The following is a 24,605-nucleotide window of genomic DNA, read 5'->3' as shown; positions in this document are numbered from 1 at the left end:
GGTGACTTTAAGTGGCAAATTTTGTTTCCAAACAATAATGGCAATTTAAATCCAAAGTGTATTTGATGACCACTCAATTTGGAGGAAAACAACTAAAGAAAATTTCAACTCCCATTGAGGCAGGGTTTCTCAACATCGGCAGTGTTGCTATTTTGTGGCTGGATAATTATTTATTGCAGGGGTTGTCAAGTGCATTGCAAGCACTGTAAGATGTTCCGCAGCATCCCTGACTGATATCTATCTGCTAAGATGCAAGTAGGATGCCCCATTGTGACAACCAAAAATGCCTCCAAACATTGTCAAATATCCCCTGGAGGAAAAAATATATATAAATATATTTTATAATATAAATTAAATGTATATATATATATATATCCCCTGGAGACTTGGGAAAAAAATGGTCCCCAGATGAGAACCACTGTTCTGAGGGAAGAAGCTTATTTATACGTAAGCATAATAATGTGCTTTTTTTTTTTAGAAAACTAGCCTGTCCTGATCTTGAGAAAAGAAGGGGAAAGTATTATTTTATGTAGTCCTGATTTTAAAGCATCTTGGAAGAGACATCAAGGGAAGACTGCTGGAAGATAGCTGAGGACTTGAAGAGCTGGGCAGCTTGCAGAGCTGGTGGACGTTGCATTATTTTGCAATCTAAGGTCCTCTTAAAGGAGTTTCTCCGTGCTCCAGCAGCTTCAAGGAAAATATGCAGTAGAAAGAACTAACAAGAAGGCTCAGGTTCCTGACATAGCCTTCATCCAGGCTTTGAAGGAACAGTGAGTACAAAGTCTAATTTCTGGAAAAGGCGTATTTTATTTGGATGGTAATAACTGAAATTCCAATATCAGACCACCTAGCCGAATAATCGTGTGTGTCTGTCCAAAAATCAAATTGCCAAGAGATGGATTTAGAACCGGAATGGGAAAATCGTGCACTATTTGATTTTTGGAAAATAATTTTATAAGGAATTTTGCTAAGATGTTGTTGCTTCTATTGTCATAAAGAAAACATATGAGTTTAGTTTGCTGTCTCAACCAAGAAAGCAATGCAGTTATACATAGGATGAGGAAGTTTTTGGGTTTTTTTTTTTTAATTAATCTTTTAAAGACCTTATGGCGCTAATTACTGTTCTTTGGTCATATAGTAAGAATCAGTAATCATTCCTCCTGTAAGGAATTTTCAGCCTAATCCTATTTTATACTCAAATTCTGAATGATTGCCAGGTTGGAGTCAAAAATCAAATCTATTTCCAGTGAAGAGAGACCCAAAAGAACAGTGGTTCAAAAAAGATTCCAAATAGAACACAAGAACTTATTATTATGCCCTTATTAAATTGAAATCCACAATTTTGCATTTTGTGACATTACTGCCAAAAGTTTCTTTTAATTGAGTCATTCTAACTAAACTTGGGAAATAAATACGTCCACTAATACTACTTTTTAAAAATTATGTCAAGGCAACTCTGCTGTAAGGGCAAAGCAACCAATTCTAGCCTACAGTTCTTTTTTCAGGTGTTCATAATAAACACTATCTAAAGACACAAAAAGACCTACTGCCTTTAAAATAAAGTTCAGAATTCTTGCTATGGTCTGCTAGGCCCCAGATGATCTGACCGGGGCAGATCACACATTCCAGTTTCCAGGGTAGAGGCTAAGCTACTGTGACATGGAGACCCCACAGAGGAGTGACTGAAACCATGTAAAAGTCAATTATTCTCTTACGTGACAGACTGGAAGTACACAAGTAGTCAGTGATGCGGGGTTTGTGGGGAGCTTGATTCATGAGCTCATCCAGTGACCCAGGTACTTTTACTCTTGTTTCTCTGCCACCCCTTAAGACGTGCTTCTCATCCACATGGTCAGAGCTCACTTACCACCCCCCGTCTGTGTCCCATCCTATAGAAAGATGTGAAGAGCGACTGGCTGATGGCTTTCTTTCCAAGATTGTTGCAGGTAGGTTCTAGAAAAACGACTGGGTTGGAGATCAGTGTGCATGAGGTTTTTAAGGAAGTACTCCTGGGATCAACATCTGTTGGGGAAAGGAAGGAAGTAGGACTGGGCGGAAGGAGAAGGGGGGCTGCAGTACAGACACAAGGCCTCACTGACCCCGTATGGATCACTGAAGTTGAGATGGCTCTTCAGAGTTGGAATAGAAAATTGGACCTTTCTATCCCTGCTTCAGTTAATTAGTGGAAACTGCCCTGGGAAGAGGCAAACTGCCCTGGGAAGAGGGCATGACCTTGGATGAAGTGGGTCTTTTCAGCAGGAACAATTCCCAAAGACGGCTGTTAGCCAACAGCCTTCCCAGTAGCACAGATGGTAGCACAGATCCACGACAGGGTGCTTATTCAGCCTCAGGGTTTCTCACTTGCGCAGGCCCCTTTCAAGGCTGTGAGTTCCTGGACATATTCCCCAGCATCCTGACCCCTAATATCCATCCCTTGAGGTTATCTGAGTACCTCCATGGTGGATAATTTAAATACACCCAATGAGAAAGCGCCACCCCTACCCATAAACTACTATGGGACCTAAGATGCAGATTCACGACTCAGGAAATCTCATTCTACTTAATCATCAGTGTTAATATCTTCAGATGAAAATATTGCTAGAGACTCTCCACCCCTACTGACAGGGATGTCGTACAAGGATCCCACTGGACCCTTACCCTGAGTGTCTCTTTTAAAGCATCCAACAACCCCAGAGATCTCTTTTCATTCTATCCTCTCCCCACACACCCAGTGCTAGAATACAAGGCACTTCTTAGATAGATACAGTCAAAGCCAGAAGGGTCATTACTGGAGCTGGTTCCCCAACCTCTCAAGAAAGTGTTTAATTCCTGAACCCCAGAGGAGTCTTACCATGACCCTGCAGTCTAATATTTTTAAGAATAAAGCAGTATCTCCATGAAAAGCTCTACTTTAAGCCTTATCAATATCTGCCTCTGGCATTAGCCGCAGCTGGGCATGTGTAATAGCTGGTAGTGACAGCCTGCCCCCAGTGTATTTGCAGCAGGTGGTATAGCATAGTGATCAAGAAAGCAGGCTCAGAGTGCCACAGCTCTGGGTTTATATTCCAGCTCTGTCAATTACTAGTTACATGGTCTTGGAAGAGTCACTTAACCTCTCGAAGTTTTCATCTTTTTGTTTGTGTAACAGGGGCATAATAACAGAATCTGCTTCACAGGGCGGTTGTGAGAATTGAATGGGTTAAAAATGGCTTTTGGCACAAGGTCTAAAACATAGTAAGTACCCAATAAACAATAGCTGCTGTAGTAGCTATCCAATAAAAAAAAAAAAACTTCCTTGGAGAAAATTACCGTAAAGTAAGAAGAAAATCATCTTGACCCAGTAATGAAACCTCAAAAGGAGAGATTCTGAATACGGTTTGGTGCTGAACTCTTAGATCTGTCCCCTGACCCAGCCTCCCAGTAGTATCTATCCTGACAGGATTATAAGTGAAATGTGAAGACAGCTGTTTCATTAAAAACTCATTAAGGCTTTGGGGTTCTGGGCAGGACTGCTTGTGCACCACCAAAACATCCTACAAATATTGCACCTAAGTAGAAGAGAAGTAATTTCCCAAACTTTACTTTCAAATGCTGCCCAGCTTTGGTATCTCACGAGATCCAAAACAGCAGGGGTGCTACTCAGCAGATGTGACAATGGTACTCAACAAACCTGACAGGTTCCCAGCAGATGTTATAATGCACTCAGCAGACCTGACTATGGTTCCCAACAGATGAAACAGTGATTTCAGCAGAGGTGATGATGGTTGCTGGCAGATGTGGTATAATCTCCAGAAGAAGCAGAATGGTGCTCTGTGGGTAGAGCAGGAGCTGGAAGCAGCAGCAGTCTCAGGCTTACTGAGGCGCCAGGTAGTTCTTCCTTTAAACCAAGAAAGGGTGGCACTGGAAACCAAGGATATATGATTGGACAACAGTTTTGGGAAGAGAAGAAGAAAATAGCTGATAACATGAAGTAGCTGCTAATCTTTACTCATGAATATATGTAGTTTGTAGCCCAAGGTATAGAAACTTTTGACATGAGGGATGTTGAGAAGAGACTTTGAATTGAGCTGGAGTGAGAAAGATAGACAGGAAACTACGGGGTGCACTTTTACTATCTGGGGTCACTATAACAATAAAACCAAGAGCTTCATTTACAGCACTGTGTTTCACTGAAGTGGAAAGAACACTGGACCACAAGTCTGAACAACTGGGTTTTAATTATAGTCTACTACCGACTCTTTCTGGGGAGCTAAACCTCTTTGAAACTTAACTTCTATGATGATTTTATTTTGTCACTACTGGGTTCATATAAAGTGAGGGTCTCCCTAGCATTCTTTCCCAGTTGAAATGCAATAACTCTTAGGAACTTGGAAATGTTGCCCCCCCCCCCAAGCTAGCACAATTTATTCTAGTCAATGATCCTTTAATGGAACCAGTTATCCTTTAAAATAATTAATATTAGGAACTCAACCCTAGGGTATTATCCAAATTTAGATGAGAAGAGATAAAGCGAGGTATTTATATACAAAATTAAAAGGAGCATTATACTTTTCCTTTTGCATTAAAATAAAGACCCAATAGGTAATGAGAAAGTTTTGGTTACTTTAGTACTGAGTCGATAACAGCTAGTACTGAGTCAGTAACAGCTAGTACTGAGTTAATAACAGCTAGTACCTAGTCGGTAACAGTTAAGTAAGAGTTGACTATTTCAGGTACGGACTTCCCCTAGGTGATTCATGTATTAGATTCAGCCAGAGTGAGTGATGCCCTTCTTGGCATCATGAATGGAAGAAGTTTTAAAAAGTTCTCTAAATCCTTGAAGAGTTAGGAGAGCGCACCCCAAGACTGAAACCTGCCTCCTCCGGTAGGAGATGAGGGAAAGGGAGAGAGCCAGTACTCCCAGTGAGATGTGATGGGGTGTAAAGTAATGAGATATAATGAATCCGTGTTCTGGAGCACATCCTTATGCTTTCTGGAACATTTCTCCCTTTGGCAAGGCACCTCCTGACAATGATGAGTTTCAAGGCAACCACATCATCCCCATCATTAATAAAATGAGAGCTGCTTGCTGACACTCAGGTAAGGTCTCTGGGGAGGTCATATGTCCTAGGGAAGGCTAGCAGACTGGCTCCCAAGGGAAGTGGTCTTTTTCATGATGAAGACACTAGAGTCGGGGCTTCAGATTTAGAGATAAGGAAACTCTTCTCTCATCAGTGCCTGTAGGAGGCTGAAGAATAACAAGCGAATGTCAGTGTCGTCATTAAAAGGCAAGGAGGTAGACATTAGCATGAGCCTGGCAAGCACATTCTTAGACAAGCTGTAAGGTAGCCAATTTAACAGAAAGTTGCTTGGCGAGCAGTCTAGATGATATTTAATGGGGTCAGTCTGTAATTATCTCGTGCATCCATTTCCACTGCGTGTCTCTGACTGCCTCTTGGCTGAGATAACTCTTCTCTGGACAGCGCTCACATGTCTACTGCCAACCTTTGCCTCACTGATTCGATCCCACTCCACCTGCGTCCAAACTTCAATTGTCAATCAATCCTCTTTCTAACCGACATCATCTTTCTTTAAATGTGTCAATATAGTCAGTACAGACTAAACTCAAGTTTCTGCACTATAAAAGATGTGGTCACATACCTGTTTCATCGTGTCTGCTCAGCTCTCTAAGGGCTATGTTCTTTCATAGTCTAATTCCTGGGCTAACCCCATTTTTGCCCTTTTCCCAGATAACACCAGCATGAAAATACAGTATCTTTTTATATTAAAAATATAATTTCTTTATTTCATTTCATTTTTATTTTCTGTGTCCTTTTGAATGTTTCTACCATTTTTGGAGTGGGATTGCTCTGAGAAAAGATGTTATTTTTAAATAAAATGAATCAAATCAAGTGGAATCTTATGACAAATTCAACTTCCATAATTCACTTCATTATATCCAAGACGTGCAGATTTTTCTCCATGAGAATTTGTATTTGAGACAAAACTGTGCACAGACAGTGAGCTGAAGGATATACATATATTACTGTGTTTGGAATTACTGCTAGACATAAAATTTGGTCAATAAGGCATTGACAGTTTGAAGGAGTATGTTTTCATTTTTCCTTTATATAATTGATTTTTTATTAGTGGTTTGCATCACCAGCAGCTACTGAAAATCACTTATAAGACAAACTGCTCATAATTATAACCTTGGACAAACTGATTCAGTTAAGGTGGATTAATCCATGCAACACTCTATGTAATTCCACCAATTAAGAGACTAAAGAGCAAGTTAAATTTGTTGACACTTCTCAGATTTCAATATCCTACTTGCTTAAGTGGTGTTATATTTATTTATTGTCATCCAACTACGTATTTATTTATTCCTACCTACTTCATTCCATATGCGATATGAGAAATGACAAGAGCACAAGATAAAGGTCAGGATCAGGAAAAACAAATATTAGATAATCAAGGCAGGAGGGAGGAGTTAGAAAGATAAACAGGGGAGTAGTTCCTATATAATTTTTAAAGTGGAGGCCAATGTCAATGTTTGGCCTGGGCTTCCTGGTGACAAAAGCAAAAATGGAACTATAACTAGATAGATCATTACCTTCTACTCATAAAGAAAGCCAGTCAAAATAAGCAAAGCTTTTTCCTGGACTTGGATCTGGAAAAAATTTCTCATTTAGTATCTATACAGGCATACCTTGTTTATTGTGCTTCACTTTATTATGCTTCACAGATGTCGCATTTTTTTTTAATTGAAGGTTTGTGGCATGTCGAGCAAGCTGATCGGCATAATTTTTTAACAGCATGTTCCTACTTTGTGTCTCTGTATCACATTTTAATTAAGGTATGTACATTTTTTTTAGACCTAATGCTATTGCACACTTAGAAAACTATAGTGCAAACATAACTTTAATATGCACTGGGAAACCAAAAAAAATAATCATGTGACTTGCTTTATTGCGATATTATCTTTATCTTGGTGGTCTGTAATAGAACCCAAGATATCACTGCGGTATGCCTATATAAGAAGAATAAGGTGATATGGATGACACAATCCCACCAGCTGAGTTTGCCAACATGCAACACAACAAAAATTCACATTTTTGAGGAATTTTTTTCTTTTTCAATTCTTCCCTTTACTAGTTTCTGAGCAATACTTCTATCTGTTCTTCCAGAGGTTACCCTATATATTTTAACGCATTTAATAAATTCTAACTTTAATCAATAGTTTTATGTGATTGTGGACAATACTATATCAAATTTTTCCCTTCCCAATTTATATGTCATTGTGGTTTAATATTTTAGTTCTATCTTGCTTTGGAATTCTACAAATTAGGCATTATTATTATAATTATTATGGCTTTAATTTATCAATGTTTGTTTAAATGTATTTATTTATGAGTAAATAAATACATTTTGGTCACCATTTCTACTTGCATTTTGGACTTTCAGTCTGGTTCCTTTTTCTCTGAGCCGGAGTCTATCCTTTAAATTTCCTTGTGTGAGGACCTGCTGGTAAATAATCAGCTTTGTTTATGTTAACATGTCTTTATTTTATCCTCATTCATAAAAGATATTTTTTACTAATTATGGAATTCTGAGTTGACTCTTCTTTTCTCTGCATATTAAAGATAAGATTCCTCTGTCCCTGGCTCCCATTACCGCTGTTGGGAAGTCATTCTAGTTATGTTTTGAGGTGATTTGTCTTTTTTCTTTGGCTGATTTTAAGATCCTCTCTTTGGTTTTCGTGCTGTCCATTTTCACTATGATACGCCTAGGAGTGACTTTCTTCAACAGTTTTGAAAAATTCTCAGCCATTTTTTTTTGAACATTGCCTTTTCTCCATTATTTCCATTATCTCCTTCTGGAAATCCAGTTAGACGTATGGAATTTCTCACTACCCTTATCATATGCTTTTAATAAAATCTCACTATGTCTGTAGTATATTCTGCATAATTTATTTCACTTTATCTTCCACCTCACTCTTTCTTAATTTTGTCCAATCTGCTGTTTAACTCATACATTAAATTTTTCAAAATATCTTTATTGACAAGTCTTCACACGCATACAGTCCATACATGATGTACAATTGCTGGCTCACAATATCATCACATAGTTGTGTATTCATCACCATGATCATTTTTAAAACATTTACATCACTCCAGAAAAAGAAATAAAAAGAAAAAACTCATGCCTCCCATATCCCTTATCCCTCCCTGTCATTGACCACCAGTATCTCCATCTACCCAATTTACTTTACCGCTTATACCCTATTATTCATTTATCTTTTTATCCATATTTTTTTACTCATCTGTCCATACCCTGGATAATAGGAGCATAGACACAAGGTTTTCACAATCACACAGTCACATTGTAAAAGCTAGATCATTATACAATTGTCTTCAAGAATCACGGCTACTGGAACACAGCTCAACAGTTTCAGGGACTTTCCAGCCACTCCAATACACCATAAACTAAAAAGGGATATCTACATATTGCATAAGAATAGCCTCTCAAATATATTGAATTTTTAATTTCAGTTTTATATTATCAATTTCTAGATGTTCTACTTCAAATATACGTGTTTTTAAAATTTTTCCTTGTACTTATTTTTAGATTTTTATCTCATTTTTTGAGGCTTGTTTTCCTTACATATGTGTAATTTTTTTTTGTTTTGGGATCATATTCTTTGAAGGCTATCTGAAGGAATTTCTAGAGATCTGAGTTAAAATTGGTGTCTTCCAGAGAGAGTTTTCTTTGACTTCAATGCCTGGGAATACTACCCACTCTCTAGTTGACAATTTTCAGGAATATACAGTAGCATGAATTCGGGATCCCAAACCACAAGAAGCAACATCACCTATGAAATATTCTTGCCAAAAACATTTAACCCAAATCTAATCACAAGAAACAATCAGTTGAATCCAGAATGCAGGACATTATACATGACAGTTGGCCTTAATTTTTCAGAAAAAGTCATTGTCATAAAAATTAAAATAAAACAAAATGGAAGCAGCAGAGGACTGTTCTAAGTTAAAAGAAACTAAAGAGACAGAACAGCCAAAGGCAGTTCTTGTACTTGACTAATTTCAGGATTTTGTTGTTGTTACTGTTGTTTTAAGTCATAAGATATTTGGGATACAATTAAGAAAATGTGAATTTGGACCATATATTACATGATATTATGGAATTATCACTAATTATTTTAGATATTGTGATTATGTAGAAGGATGTCCTTATTCTAGAAGATACTTGATGAAATATTTTAGGGTAATATGCCCTGGTTTGTAATTTATCAGATATACAAAACACACGCATATATATATATGCAGAGAGGAAAAAAAAAAATTGGTAGTTAGAACTGCTCCTTGTACTTTTCCTACAGCTTTTCTGTAGAATTTTTAATGTTTAAATTTTTTTAAATTGTGGAAAAAGTTTAATTAAAAAAAACCATATAGTTGCAAATTCTCAGGGGAAGATCTTCTTCCTTATACCTGAATCAAGGGCAAGGCAGGCAAAATTTCCCTGCTCTTCTCTTCTAAGCAAAGGATTTGTTTCTAGGCTAGCTCTATTTGAGGGTATCTAGGCTATCTCTACCCTTTCAGCTTTCTATGGGGTTCGACTCTCCACCTTAGGAGGGCCTTTATTAACCCATGAAGCTGCTAAAACAAATGCTTAAGATTCCAGATTTTATCAGATTTGCTCAAGGCAAAAGGTGGCTTTGGTCTGACTTCCCAGAACTTATACATTTCACTTTTTTTTCCCATTGGATTTCTTACTTTCTTGCCAATTCAGTAATTAATTTAATTTTAACTATATATATATATATATATTTTTTTTTTTTTTTTTTTTTACATGGGCAGGCACCGGGAAGCGAACCCAGGTCCTCTGGCATGGCAGGTAAGCATTCTTGCCTGCTGAGCCACCGTGTGGCCCATTAACTATATATTCTAACCAAATTTTTAATTGTTTTGACTTGGAGGATCATTTGGAGTATCCTGTCTTATTACAAATACTAGACGCAAAAGTCTCAAGGCAATATCACTGTCAATGGGAGATTAAGCACAATAATTTTTTTCTTCTAATTCCTGTAGAGATTGAAACAGCAGCCTCAACCACAAGCAAGTTTGAAAAAGACATTCTTTACCATATCATGATAAATAAGCCTTTGGTCTTAAGGCATAAATCCAGTATATTTACTTTTCAGCTACCTTGTTGGAAATATAGTTGTCTCCACACACAAAAACTGTGTTCTGCCAAGCCAGTCTTTTCCCTGGATTTATGTTGCTCATTTATTCAAATCATTGTGAAGTCATAATTCTACATTCTGTAAAACAATGGATAAGGAGAGGCAAGATCACAGAAGGACACCTTCTCAGGAAGTCATAAATACCTTTCATAACAATAGTGGAAATAGTCATGTAGACAATAAATCCCTTTTATTGTGCTAACAAAGTTTGCTTGGATTTTCTCACGTTAAGCAGCACACTGATGAAAGCAACACGCTCACATTTTCTCTTTCACTGTGGAAAGTTTGGGTCTGAGATACCCTGGACCCAGGCCACTTTACAGGTCTTTAAGATCCAGGCTAAACTTTCCCCTGGAGAGCTCAGTGGGTTGCCATCAATTTCCTCAGTTGCAAAACCACCAGCTCTAATTGATGAACAGGAAAATTTCTTAAAGAAAGATACTGAAAGAAAAGAAAAAGAAACAAACTTTATCTATTCTGTAACAAATCTCAGGATCACAGCATTTGATGATGCTTCACTGTCCCTGGTTGTCCTAGAATAATTATTCTTCAGGGTCAATTACAGGTTGTGAGTGGAGGATATTTTTGTCCCAGGTCCTTCCTTGGCATGAACCAGCCCACAAAATTCCCTAATTTTTTAATCTGTATTTTGGCCTACTTATCTAGCTGAATTTGCATACGTATAAAGTTACCCAGAAGTAGGGTTCAAATGTCTCCCTTGTTTGGAGGTCAACTTTTGCTCTAGGTTGTAAAGGCTGGAAAAGCATTAGCTCTGTTGTTAGAGGAAGTAAAATTTCCTTTAAGTCTCCTGTCCTTCCTCTCTTCTTAAAGGTAGGGTGCTCCTTTCCAGAGAGAATACTCTCTACTTGCTAAAAGATGGTCAAGGCATTCAACTGCTTCTGCCTTTCCTCTCATTTAAGCTCTAGATAATAACATAAACGGAAATTCCTGAGCCCCACACAAAATAATAATAATAATAAATTGCTGCTACTAATAATGAAACAACTAACATCTACCGAGCATTTACTATGTGTCAGGAACTAGAGCCAGTCTGTTCATGCTCTGTCTTACAACAGGTATCACTGGGGTCTCCACTCACCTTACAAGTACCATTAGCACCTCCAAGTTAGGAATGAGTCATCTCTTCTAAGGAACAGAACCGTCAAAGGCCTTCCCAAAGCCACATGCTGATGCCCCAGGGTCAAAGGCAGGTGGTCTGGCTTCCAGGTCTGCTGCACTGCACTCCTGCTTGTTTTCACTAGCCCTTCTCAGAACCGTTTCATAGTCACATTTCCTGAGAGTCTGCCTTCAGATCTTGGAAGTCAGAGCTCCAACCTATTATTAAAAATAACAACCAGTGTTTATTGAGAGCCACAGTGTGGCCGGCAGCATGCTGCATGCCACACAGCAATATCTCAGGTTTCGCGGGCCATGTGGCTTCCCCCACAACCACTCGACCCTACCTTGGTACCATAAAAGCAGTCACGGACGACATGAAGATCAACGAGCAGGCTGCGTTCCAATACAACTCTATTGATAGACCTTGAAATTTGAATAGCACATGATTTTCACGTACCAAAAATATTACTCTTCTCTTTAGAGTGGTGCAGCTGCTGTGGAAGTCGGTTGGCAGCTCCTAGGAAAGCTGAAAATAGAAGTAGTGTATGGCTCAGAAATTCTACTTCTTGGTTCAGGCCCCCCAAAAATTGAAAGCAGGGACTTGAACAGATAATTGTACACCAATGTTTATAGGGGCATTTTTCACAACTGCCAAAAGATGGAAGCAAGCCAAATGTCCACCAACAGATGAGTGGAAAAACAAAATGTGGCATGTTCACACAATTGAATATTATTCAGCCATAAGAAGGAATGAAGTTCTGATGGCTGAGACAGCATGGACAAACCGCGAAGGCATCATTTTGAGTTAAATAAGCCAGAACAAAAAGACAAATGTTGTATGACCTCATTTACATGTAATACCTAGAAGAAGCAAATTTCATAGAGACAGATAGTAGAGCACAGGTGACCAGGGGCTGGGGTGGGGTGTGGGGTGGGGCAGGAGGAGGGAGTTAAAGTTTAATGGGTGAAGAGTTTCAGCTTAAGGTGATAAAACAGTAGGGGTAAGGGATATCTCTGACAGTAGAACAATACTGTGAATGTAACGAATACTGGATTGTACACTTGAAAATGGTTTAAATGGAAAATTTTGAGTTATGTATTTGTTACTCCAATAAAAAGTTTTAAAACTGAAAAAGGATTACTCTACTTTTTTTCAACTTTTAAAACGTAAAAGCCATTTTTGGCTTGCCAACCCTAACAAAACAGTCAGAAGGCCAGATGTGGCATAGTTTGCCAATCCCTGGTCTAGGACATTTTTTTATATGTCAAGACAATTCTTCACTTTAATCCCATTGAATTGAATTGGAGCCATTTTCTCTCTTTCTGCCCTTCCACTTTCCCCCTAAGTCTTTAAGTTTTTCCCCACACCTACTTTCCCACTCTGATTTACACATATATGTTTTATTTTTCTGTAAGCCTCACCAGAGCATAAGAATCATTTATCAAAGACTCACTTGCAGACACCCAGCAGTGAGCAATAACAACGTGGAAGACGGTAGAAGGCAGCGAGACTGTAGATGACCATGTTGACAGTTATCCATTCTCTTCTCCCTCTTTCTTCCTGGAAGAGTCCACTTCCCCATAATAGAGGTTGAAAATGCCGCATCATCAATTTCCTGGCCTTCATGCAGACAAGACATGGCTATGCATGGGACCTAATCCTGGACAATATGACTGAGGAGAGGTTTGCTGAGGTGCTTCTGGGAAAGATTTTCCTCTCTGAAAAAAAAAAAAAGGAGAGCTATTTAAGCAGAGCTCCCACCCTCTACTCGCTTCCTGCTTTTTAGGTAATGTCATATAAGGATCTGATGTTTGGAGATACAGCAGCCATCTCACAGCCATGATGAAAGGTCAAGAGCTGATCCAGAACCACGATATGAAGTCACTGAATCACCCATATGACTCTCTCCTTTTGGCCTTCCTATGATATCCAAGTCCTCAGGATGGGAATTCTGTTACTAACTGCCATAGAAACAGTCTTTATTCTTGCAAAATTTATATTATTAGAAGGGTGATGCAACACACAAAATGAAAAACCATTATAAGAAAACATGAAATAACAAATTTCATAAGCCACTGACATTTCCAGCACCTCTTGATTGCGAAAAAGCACGTATCAACTACTACCCTCCCCAGCAGCTTTTTCCAGCTGCATTGAATCATGTTCGTAGATCTCACACAGTTGCTGCCTTATCTCACCTTCCACTTCACAGTGTGCTTCTTGACAGTGATCTACCTTTCCTATCTTCACTTCCTACTCTGTCATCCTCACTCCTCAAATGGGAAACTGTCTTTCTGTCACCCACACTGCTCTATCACACTGCTTGCAGCAGTCACCGATGACTTCCTTGTTGACAGACCCAAGAACAGTTTTTAGTCCTTATCTTGCTTGACCTTTCCACAGTGGTTGATACTATTACCATGTCTCCCAGACACCAGACATTCTAGATTCTCCTCTACATCTTTCAGTTTTTATTTCTGGCTTCCCTACTGGTCTCTTAATGTTGATGTACCTTGGTATTTTGCTCGAAGCCCTCTTCTTTTCTCATTTTGTGCAGCTCTTCTTGGATAGTCCATCTCTACTTATGGCTTTATATGCTATTAAAAATGAATGATGCCCATATTTATAAACCTTCCTCCTGAGTTACAGACCCAGGAAATGAAATGTCTAATGAACAGCTCCTTTTCAATGTTTCGAAGACCCCTTAAAATCAATATGATGAAGCCAAATCATCGTCTACTCCCTATGTCTCATTGAATGGCACTACAACCTACCATATTGCCCAGGTCAGAACCCCAGCCAGGCATTGCCTTAGCATCTCCACCCATAGTCACCAGGCATTGCCTTAGCATTTTCACCCATGGTCACCAGGTGTTGCCTTAGCGTCTCCACCCATAGTCACCAGGCGTTGCCTTAGCATCTCCACCCATGGTCAGCAAGCGTTGCCTTAGTATTTCCACCCATGGTCACCAAGTGTTGCCTTAGCATCTCCACCCATGGTCACCAGGCGTTGCCTTAGCATCTCCACCCATGGTCACCAGGCATTGCCTTAGCATCTCCACCCATGGTCACCAGGCGTTGCCTTAACATCTCCACCCATGGTCACCAGGCGTTGCCTTAGCATCTCCACCCATGGTCACCAAGCGTTGCCTTAGCATCTCCACCCATGGTCACCAGGCGTTGCCTTAGCATCTCCACCCATGGTCACCAGGCGTTGCCTTAGCATCTCCACCCATGGTCACCAGGCGTTGCCTTAGCATCTCCACCCATGGTCACCAGGCGTTGCCTTAGCATCTCCACCCATGGTCACCAGGCGTTGCCTTAGCATCTCCACCCATGGTCACCAGGCGTTGCCTTAGCATCTCCACCCGTGGTCACCAGGCGTTGCCTTAGCATCTCCACCCGTGGTCACCAGGCGTTGCCTTAGCATCTCCACCCGTGGTCACCAGGCGTTGCCTTAGCATCTCCACCCGTGGTCACAAGGCGTTGCCTTAGCATCTCCACCCGTGGTCACCAGGCGTTGCCTTAGCATCTCCACCCGTGGTCACCAGGCGTTGCCTTAGCATCTCCACCCGTGGTCACCAGGCGTTGCCTTAGCATCTCCACCCGTGGTCACCAGGCGTTGCCTTAGCATCTCTACCTGTGGTCACCAGGTGTTGCCTTAGCATCTCTACCTGTGGTCACCAGGCGTTGCCTTGGTATCTCCATCCATGGTCATGTACATAACCCATATTCCCTCAGCTTGCAATGCTTTTCACTTATTTTGTCACCTGGAGAATGCCTCCTCATCCTTCATAACCCAAATGAAAATCTACCTCTTCTGGAAAGTCTTTCTAATTCTCTCTAGCTACAAATCGTTATCTCCTCACAGCCTCATTTCTTAGGACACATCTCTACTATAGCACTTTATAGCACTTATATTGTTTATATATGTGTTTGTCTGAGTAGACTGTAAGCTGGAGAACATGAACCTATGTTTCATTCATCTTTGTAGGCTAATTGCCTAACAGTTCTGGGAACATAAAAAACTATCAGTAAATACTTGTTGAGTGAATGAGCACATAGTAATTATTTGTTGGATAAATGATTAAATGAATAAGAAGAAACTCTAATCAAGACTTCATGCCCTAGAAGATTGTAGGAAGATGGTGGAATGAGAAGCTCCAGGAATCAGTCCCTCCACCAAAACAACTATTGAATTGGCAGGAACTGTCCGAATCAACTACTTTGAAACTCTGGAGTCTAGTGGAATACTGTGCAGCATCCAAAGGAGAGTGGGAGGAAGAAGCTGGAAAATTGTGGTTAATAGCAGTGAATTTTGCCTTCCTGCAGCAGCTGCCATTCCCCATCCCCCAGCCTCATGGTCAGCAGCAGTGGGGACTACAGCTCAGGCTCCTGATGCTTCTTGCTGGTGCCAAAGTGGGACATAAAAATCTAGTCATTCAGGCTCCAAGGGTGTGTGGTCTCATTAAGATCACTGGAGCCCAGACCTGAGGGTGGGCACTGTCCCAAAACCCCTCAGGCAAAAAGCAGGGGGACTCTTAAGACAATAACCTTCTTCAAACAATGAAAAACATTTAAAGAGCTGCATTAACTGGGTCACTACTGAATCAAGAAAATGCGGCTTCAAAAGACTTAGAAGAAGCTCCTGGTGCCCATGCTGTCCTCTCCCCCATCCTCTCCATTGTGGGTCTTTGGCCCTGTTCCAGAGGGAGCAGAGTGACCCCTGTGTGCAAACATGTGTATGTCAATGCCAATCCATTTGGCGGAAGTCTAAGGGACTAAGCTGGGAACTTGGCTTGGATTCACCCTCCCAGAGTTTGTTCAAAGGACAGAGAAGTGACTTGATAACAGCTGGAACAGTGAGAGAAACAACTGAGTCAAAGTGGTCTTGGGCAGAGAATTAAATCTGCATTCTGTCACTCAAGAAAGCACCAGGACTGTGTGAAAGGCTATTTTAGAAGTAGTAGAGGGGACCTTCATTTGAACTCCTGTAAAGTAAAAATGGGAGAATTGCTAAGGCCATTAGCAAGCACAAGCCCAGGAAAAGAAGGCTCTGAGACTCCACGCAGGCTCAGAAGACAGAGTGGACCCAGCACTTTGCATTTGCCTCGGACTGATCTTCCTGATAGGAGAACTAAGCTCTGAAGGAGACCACAACCAAAGCAGAGCCAATTTACAAAGACGATGAAAGTGCTTTTTGCCATGGTTTGTTTGTTTTGATTACCTCCTGGTATTAAAGGATATCACTGTCTATCACTAGCTGAACACAAGCTTAAGGAACAGAGAGCACAGGGATTAAATCCCAGAGTCAAAACTTTAAAATATTAAAATGTACAGTGTAAAACAAAAGATTATGGGACTAAAAAGAAGGAAAATGTTGGCCAATCCAAAGGAATACAATAAAATTGCAGAAATCCTCAACAAAGAGGAACAGCCTTTGGATATGCCGGAAAAAGACTTTTTAAAAATGACCCCCAGGGCAGGCCATGGTGGCTCAGCAGGCAGAGTTTTCACCTGCCATGCTGGAGACTCAGGTTCAATTCCCAGTGCCTGCCCATGCAAAAAAAGAAAGAAAGAAAAAAAAAAAAAAAGATCCCCAGTATGCTCAAGGAAATAAAGAAAATGTGGAGAAACAACTAAGGGATATCAGAGGAAAAGTGAATGAACAATATAAGACTCTCTTTGGAATTCTCAGTAGGAACCAAACAGAAATATTGGAGATGAAAAACGTAATAACTGAATGAAAAATTTCCTAGACAGTTTCAACAACATATTAGAGGTAGCAGAAGAAAGAATCAGTGATCTGGATGACATGACAATTGAAATGATTCAGGCTGAGGGACAGAAAGAAAAAAGAATTAAAAAAGAATGAACATATTCATTTTCCAGACCCTACACTTTCTCCCACACCACACACACACACACAAAAATGAACACAGCCAAAAAGTCCCATTTGAAACACCAAGAAATGTACCAATATATGCATTATAGGAATATCTGAAGGAGGAGAAAGAGAGAAAGGGGTATGTTGAATATTTAAAGAAATAATGGCAGAAAACTTTCCAAATGTAATGAAAAACATAAATATGCACATTCAAGAAACCCAATTGAACTCAAACAGGATAAACTCAAAGAGAACCACATCTAGATACACAGTAATCATATTGTCCACTGCCACAGACAAAGAGAAAGTTCTGAAAGCTGCAAGAGAAAAGCAATAACTTACTACAAGGTAATCACAATAAGGCTATGTGTCAATTTCTCATCATAACTCATTGAGGCAAGAAGACAATGGTAAGATATATTTAAGGTTCTGAAAGAAAAAAACTTCTGGTCAAAATTTATATATCCAGAAAAGCTGTCCTTCAAAAATGAGGGAGAGTTTTAAATATTCACAGATAAACAGAAACTGAGAGAGTTAGTAAAAAAAACACTTACAAGAATTACTAAGGGGATTTCTGAATTATATACGTGAATGTGGTTAAAAGGGGGGATTTTAGGTCATATATATGGTACTAGAATAAAAATTAAAAGATAAAACATACAACTGAACAACACAGTGAACCCTAGTGTAAATGATAGACTGTAGCTAACACTACAATTATAAAAATGTTCTTTCATGAATTATAGCAAGTGTACCACACTAATGCCAGGTGTTAATAATCAGGGAGGAGTTATATGGGATGTTGTAATTTTTACATGATTTTCTCTAAACCTACAACTTCTCTAATTTAAAAAACTATTTTAAAATGGACAGAAAAGCTTGACTAGACATTTCTCCAAAGAAAATGTAAAATGACCAAAAAAAGACACTAAAAGATGTTCAACCATTAGCTATTGGGGAAATTCAAATAAAAATCACAAATACCATTTATTACTATTAAAAAATGGAAAATTACAAATATTTGTGAGGGTGTGGGAAATAGGTACACTCATTCATTATTGGTGAAAATGTAAAATGGTACAGCTTCTGTGGAAAACATTTTGGCTGTTTCTCATAAAGTTAAGTGTAGCAGTACCATACGACCCAGCAATCTACTTTAAGATAGCCAAAATAATCAAAAGCAGTGATTCAAACAGATATTTCCATACTATGTTCACAGCAGCATTATTCACAATTGCCAAAAGATGGAAGCAACTTAAGTGTCCATCAACAGAAGAATGGACAAACAAAATGTGGTATATACATACAATGGGATATTACTCCACCATAAAGAGGAATAAGGTTCTAAAAAAAAAAGGAATGAAGTTCTGATACATGCATGCAACATGGTTGAACCTTGTCGAAATCATGCTGGTGAAATAGCCAGACACAGAAGGGCAAATATTGTACGATCTCATTTATATGAAATAATTAGAATAAGTAATTCACAGACTCAGAATGTAAAATATAGATTACCAGGGACCAGGGCAGGGATAGCAAATATGGAATTAATGCTTAAATTGTACAGATTTCTATTTGGATTGATGGAAAAGTATCAGTTATGGATGGTGGAGGAAGTAACACAACACTGTGAAAGTAATAAGAGTACTGAATCATATAGTTGAATGTGGCTAAAAGGGGAACTTTTAGGTTGCATGTATGTTCCTAGAATACAATTTTTTTTAACAAAACAGGTATTTCCAACATAAACAATGAACTCTAATGTGAACCATGGATTATAGTTAACAGTACAATTATAAAATGTTCTTTCATCAGTTGTAACAAATGTACCACTCTACTGCACAGTCTTTAATGGTATACTTAAACCCTATATTTTGCATTGATTTTTCTGTAAATTTATAATTTCTCTAATAAAAAATAAAAACAAAAAAAATAGAAAGATTTCATGCCTGATAGGTAAGTACTCTTTCTAACAAAACACTGCTGCTAATGATTGGACAGCAAAATCCACATAAATTTGAGGATTTAGAGTTAAAAAGAGCAACAGATATCTAATCCAGCGCCTTTCTCAGCTGGTTAACGCTCATTTGTAACTAGCAGTACCAGATTTCCTCTCCATGCTTAACTCCGAAAACCCTTCCTGTGTTAGTTCTTTTAGTTAGGTTAAACATGCCTGCAAGAATCTAAGTAATAGTATTCGTTTGCTTGCAAGCCTTATTTTTTTAATAGATGAACCTCAACTCAAATCAAGCCAAATTATCCCAAATTCTAAACTTCTTATATCCAAATGGATATCATTTCAGTGTATTTCGCAAGCTTGCTTTCTGTTCTATTATTTCATTATACTCTGCAGAATATTTTCTTAGCAAATTTCTAGCACTGACTTTGGGATTTTCTTGCTGCTACAAGCATTGTTGTCATTAGACACCAAAAAACCACCACGTGGCTGGAATAATATATTGTTTAACACAGAAGCGCAATTAGTTTAAGAAATGCTAGCTGTCAGACTCCCTTTGGACTTCAAGTTGGGTAGACGTAGGTATTAATATCAATAAATGTCCTCACTATTGCATTTATTGCTATTTCTCTAAGGAGTTTTACACAGTATTTAGTAAGCTATATTAAAGATACTTAACGAAAGTTAATTCTCATGGAGTCTACTTAAACCCTCAGTGAGATTGAAAATGAGTGATTTTACACACTTCTATTTTTGCTTTATTACTCTTCAGAGCCTGCTTGCTAAAGCAAAATATCTTTTAAATTCTGAAAAAAAAATGTTTTTTACTTTTAATTACATACTAAGCAAAAGCCCCCTGCTTCATTCATCGGGTCCTTATTTGTGCTAAGCAGATTCTGGAAGAACTATTTTCCTGTCATTTAATCGAGCACCTTCCATTGTTATTAACACAAAACGAAATAGTAGCTCAAAATCTAACAAGTTAGTATGTAAACCACATTTCCTTTAAATCAATTTTAGCAGGTAACTTCCACTGTTATTTCTTCCAAAAATTCAAGCGAAAAAATTTGAAATAACTAGTGATAACTTTTTACATATATCGATTAACACATATGTATAAAACCCCTAGTTGGCTGGGCCAAATAGCAGTGCCTAAAATGAGCAACTTCTGAAAAGCAGGGCTGTATCATCCCCAAGGAGCAGAATGAACCCCTCCACACACAAAAATTGTTATGGTTGTCAAGACTGATGTCACAGAACAACATGAGGATTTCAGAAGCTTTATTACTCACCTAATGAGGCTTTCTAGGGAGAACAGGACAGGTTCCCAAGACGGTTTGTAAATGGCCTGAGAGAGTGAGACTAGAGTAGCTTTGGGATTTTCATGGTTGTTACAGAGTGGGGCTGGGGTGAGTTTTCCCCACACATAGCGTAGGGCTTGCATAGTTTAAACTTCACATTGGCACCAAAGGAAGAAGAACCACCAGATTTTCTTATTAGCATGCCCAGATGTAGGACAGGAAAGGAAAGGGAGTGGAATGGCTTAAAAGCTGTCAGCCGTCAAACTTCTAAAATGGGAGCTAAACTCTTTATCACAGAGTTAGAACAGATAGAAACTCTAGTGTTTCACTTATTCTGCCAGTTTGAAATTGTCATGTACCCCCCCAAAAAGCCATACTATTTAATCTTCATTCAATATTCCTCAGCGGGATCTTGTTGACTGTTACTGCGGAGATGTGACCCACACATTCACGATGGGGCTGCTTACTGAAGCTCTTCAAAAGGGAACCATTTAGGAAAGTGTCGACAGAGCCCCCTCACGCAGACACCTCTGGAAATGCAGAAGGAAAACACCCCTCCAAGGAAGCCTTATGAAATGAGGAGATAAAACTAGCAGAAATCACCACGAGCTCTTCCAGCTGAGAGAGTAACCCTGAACTTCATTGGCCCTTTCCTTGGAATTAAAGTATCCTTTTCTGGATACCTTAATTTGGACATTTTCACGGTCTTAGAACTGTAAACTTGCAAACTTAATAAATTCCTTTTTTAAAAGCTGTTCCATTTCTGGTATACTGCATTCCAGCAGCTTACAAACCAAAACGCTTATCTATTGCTAAAATAATTTTACACAAAGAACAAGCCCCAATGTTCATACATCGTTCATACATCAATATTCAATGGCATACCCAAATACATTTTATTGCTCATATATCTAGAGTCAGCTAGACGGCTTTGCTGATCTTGTCTAAGCTTGCTCACCTGTCTGAGTCAGCTATTGGTTGATCTCGGCTGACTTTGCCTAGGATGGCTGCAGTGACTTAGCTCTGCTCCATGTCTCTCGCTCTCCAGCAGAATGCACAGGCACGTTATCATGGCAAAGGCAGAGGTATAAGAGTAAGCCAGCACAATCACACAAACACTTGGTAAGCCTATGCTCATGCCACCTTTGTGAAAATTCTATTGGTTAAGCAAGTTGCATGACCAATTCCAGAGTCATAGAGAGAAGGCAATAGCTATGTATATAAAGGAATGAAGTACTAGAAACATTTTTGCAATCTACCATATCTATGAATGGATCAATAGTATCACAAAAATGCTTACCTTTGTTTATAGATAAAAGAGAAAGTTGATTCAATTAAATATTTATTATTAAGTGCTAGGTACTGCATTTGGAAATGGAGCTACAATTCACTGAGCTACATGCAACAAGAGACAGGACAGAAAAATTGACCAGGACAGTGGTTCCAAGGTACAGGTGACCAGGAAGGGTCTTCTACCATGTATAGGGAGGCTCTGAATGAAAAAGCGGAGAAATTGGGACGGAAAGAAGGGGGTAAGTGTGCTCAGTCAGTATGCCAGCCTACCCCTGCAGGCTTGGGAGATCTCCCCTCACAACTCTGCAGCCAGGAGTCCCCATGGGGGACTCAGAAGCCAGGAGACTTGCTTTCCCTGTGCACAGAGACCACTTAGCCAGGGTACAGCACCTGCTCCCTATCCTGAGACAGGCTGCTGTGGACCCCGATCTTTTTTGGCAGAGACTGGGGGCCCTCCTCCAGGAAGGAGGAGGCAGAGCAGCACTGGTCCAAGAGCCAGCCAGTGAAACAGACTTGTCTGGGACTCAATATCACTCCCCTTACCCCACAAAGGCCTGGAGACTTCAGGTGTGCACGAACTGAGAGGCAAGGCCAAGGAAGCCAGCCGAACTGAATGCCGTGACCAGCGGCCAGACATTTCTGGGCTGGCTGTGGGTCGGGGAAGCTGAGATACTCAGCCCTACAGCCCAAGGTCATCCCAAGTGGGAGTCTGGGGGCATACAAGCAGGGTCTACACTGGGGTGCACGTTGCCCAGCCCTCATCCCAGGGCTGGTGGCTTTCAGTGAGCAACAAGACCTATCACCCTGGTTAGAATTATACTGGGTCTTCATCCAGCTAAGCCAGACCTCCAGTCAATGAGAAGCAGGTTTGAGGAGAAGTGGCTCAGTAGCTCCATCTGCTGGGAGAAAGCAGAAAGTACAGTCTGTCAAATTGCCTATTTTCCTGGCTTTCACTATAGCCTCAAGTAGAACTTCAATTCCCCCATAAGATCTGGGACTTGGATGGTGGGGAAGGACCTGCAAACCAAATACAAAAGGGGACCTTTAGCGCAAACCAAGTAGATACAAAACCTTAGACAAGTGAAGGAAATCAACTTGCAAGCTAACCTTGTCAAGACAATCAAATGCTGTTTGCAACAGAAGATCACAAAGCATGCAAAGATGTAGGCAGATATGGCCCAGCCCAATGAACAAGTTAAATCACCAGAGGGGAAGCAGAATTTGGAACAACTAATCAAGGATATTCATAATGACATAAGGGATATCAAGAAGACACTGGAGGAGCATAAGGAAGAATTTGAAAGAATAAATAGAAAAATAGCAGATCACACAGAGATGAAAGATACTGAAGACCAAATTAAAAGCATACTAGAGATACACAATAGCAGATTTGAAGAAACAGAAAAAAGAACACAAGAATTGGAAGATAGGACAATTGAACTCAAATGCACAAAAGAACAAATGGCAAGAAAGATGGAAAAAATAGAACTAGATCTCAGGAGATGATAGACAACACAAAGCACATAAATATAAGAATTATTGGTGTGCCAGAAGGGGAAGAGAAGAGTTAAGGGATAGGAAGGTAACTTGAAGAGATTGTGGTGGGAAACTTCCTAACTCTTTTAAAAGACATAAATATGCAAATCAAACAAGCCCAATGAATCCCAAATGGAGCAGAAATAGACTTACTCCAAGACACATGCTAACCAGAATGTCAAATCTTGAAGAGAAGCAAAAAGTCATGAAATCATCAAGAGAAAAGAGATTCACTACACACAAGGGAAACTACATAAGATTGAGCTTGGACTACTCAACAGGCACCATGGAGGTGAGAAGGCAGTGGCATAATATATTTAAGACTGAACAAGAATGACTTCAAGCTAAGAATTCTTTATCCTGCCAAGTTGTCCTGCAAAACTGAGGGAGAGATTGAAATCTTCACAGACAAACAAAGGCTGAGAGAATTTGACAACACGAGACCTGCCCTACAAGAAATACTAAAGGGAGGTCTGTTGGCTGAAAAAAAAAATGACAAGAGAGGGAAGGAGGGTACAGAATTGAAGAGTATCAGCAAGGGTAACTTAAAGGATAAAAAGAAAGAGAAGGGAAAGAAGATATAGATTTGACAAACAAAAACTAAAAGATAAGATGGTAGATTACAGAACTGCCTTTACATTAATAACTCTGTTAATGGACCAAACTCACCATTTAAAAGACACAGATTGACAGAATGGATTTAAAAATACGACCCACCTATATGCTGCTTACAATAGACTCATCTTAGATCCAAAAATACAAATAGATTGACAGTGAAAGAATGGAAAAAGATATTCTATGAAAGTTGTAACCAAAAGAAAGCAGGAGTAACCATATATACTAGTATCATATAAAATAGACTTTAAATGTAAAAGTGTCATGAGAGACAAGGAAGGACACTATATATCAATAAAAGGGACAATTCATTAAGAAGAAATAACAATTGTAAATGCTTGTGCTCCCAATCAAGGAGCTCCAAAGTATATGATGGAAACATTGGCAAAACTGAAGGAAGCAATAGATGTTTCAACAATAATAGTGGGAGGCTTCATGTTCTGGTTTGCTAGCTGCCAGAATGCAATACACCAGAAACAGAATGACTTTGAAAAAGGGGAATTTAATAAGTTGTAAGTTTACAGTTCTAAGGCCGAGAAAATGTCCCAATTAAAACAACTTGGGCATTGGACAAGTCAAGACATGTCCAATCTAAGGCATCGGGGGAAAGATACCTTGGTTTAAGAAGACCAACGACGTTCAACGTTTCTCTC

The 24,605-nt window shown here is 39.4% G+C and overlaps 2 long non-coding RNA genes across 2 annotated transcripts; one reads left to right on the top strand and one right to left on the bottom strand.

Moving 5' to 3' along the window:
* Positions 1 to 482: 482 nt before the first annotated feature.
* LOC143665378 (uncharacterized) lies at positions 483 to 5,066 on the top strand. The gene is made up of 3 exons (XR_013166922.1): positions 483 to 770; positions 1,832 to 1,946; positions 4,998 to 5,066. It is a non-coding gene; the product is annotated as an uncharacterized LOC143665378 (long non-coding RNA).
* LOC143665377 (uncharacterized) lies at positions 3,577 to 11,749 on the bottom strand. The gene is made up of 5 exons (XR_013166921.1): positions 11,707 to 11,749; positions 11,343 to 11,578; positions 10,206 to 10,684; positions 7,432 to 7,506; positions 3,577 to 3,900 (listed from the first exon to the last, which is right to left on the bottom strand). It is a non-coding gene; the product is annotated as an uncharacterized LOC143665377 (long non-coding RNA).
* Positions 11,750 to 24,605: the final 12,856 nt, after the last annotated feature.

This window comes from Tamandua tetradactyla, chromosome 21 (assembly GCF_023851605.1).
Source record: "Tamandua tetradactyla isolate mTamTet1 chromosome 21, mTamTet1.pri, whole genome shotgun sequence".
Classification (NCBI taxonomy): Eukaryota; Metazoa; Chordata; class Mammalia; order Pilosa; family Myrmecophagidae; genus Tamandua; species Tamandua tetradactyla.
Note: the sequence above shows the minus strand (reverse complement) of the source record. Positions and strands in the feature narration are given on the sequence as shown.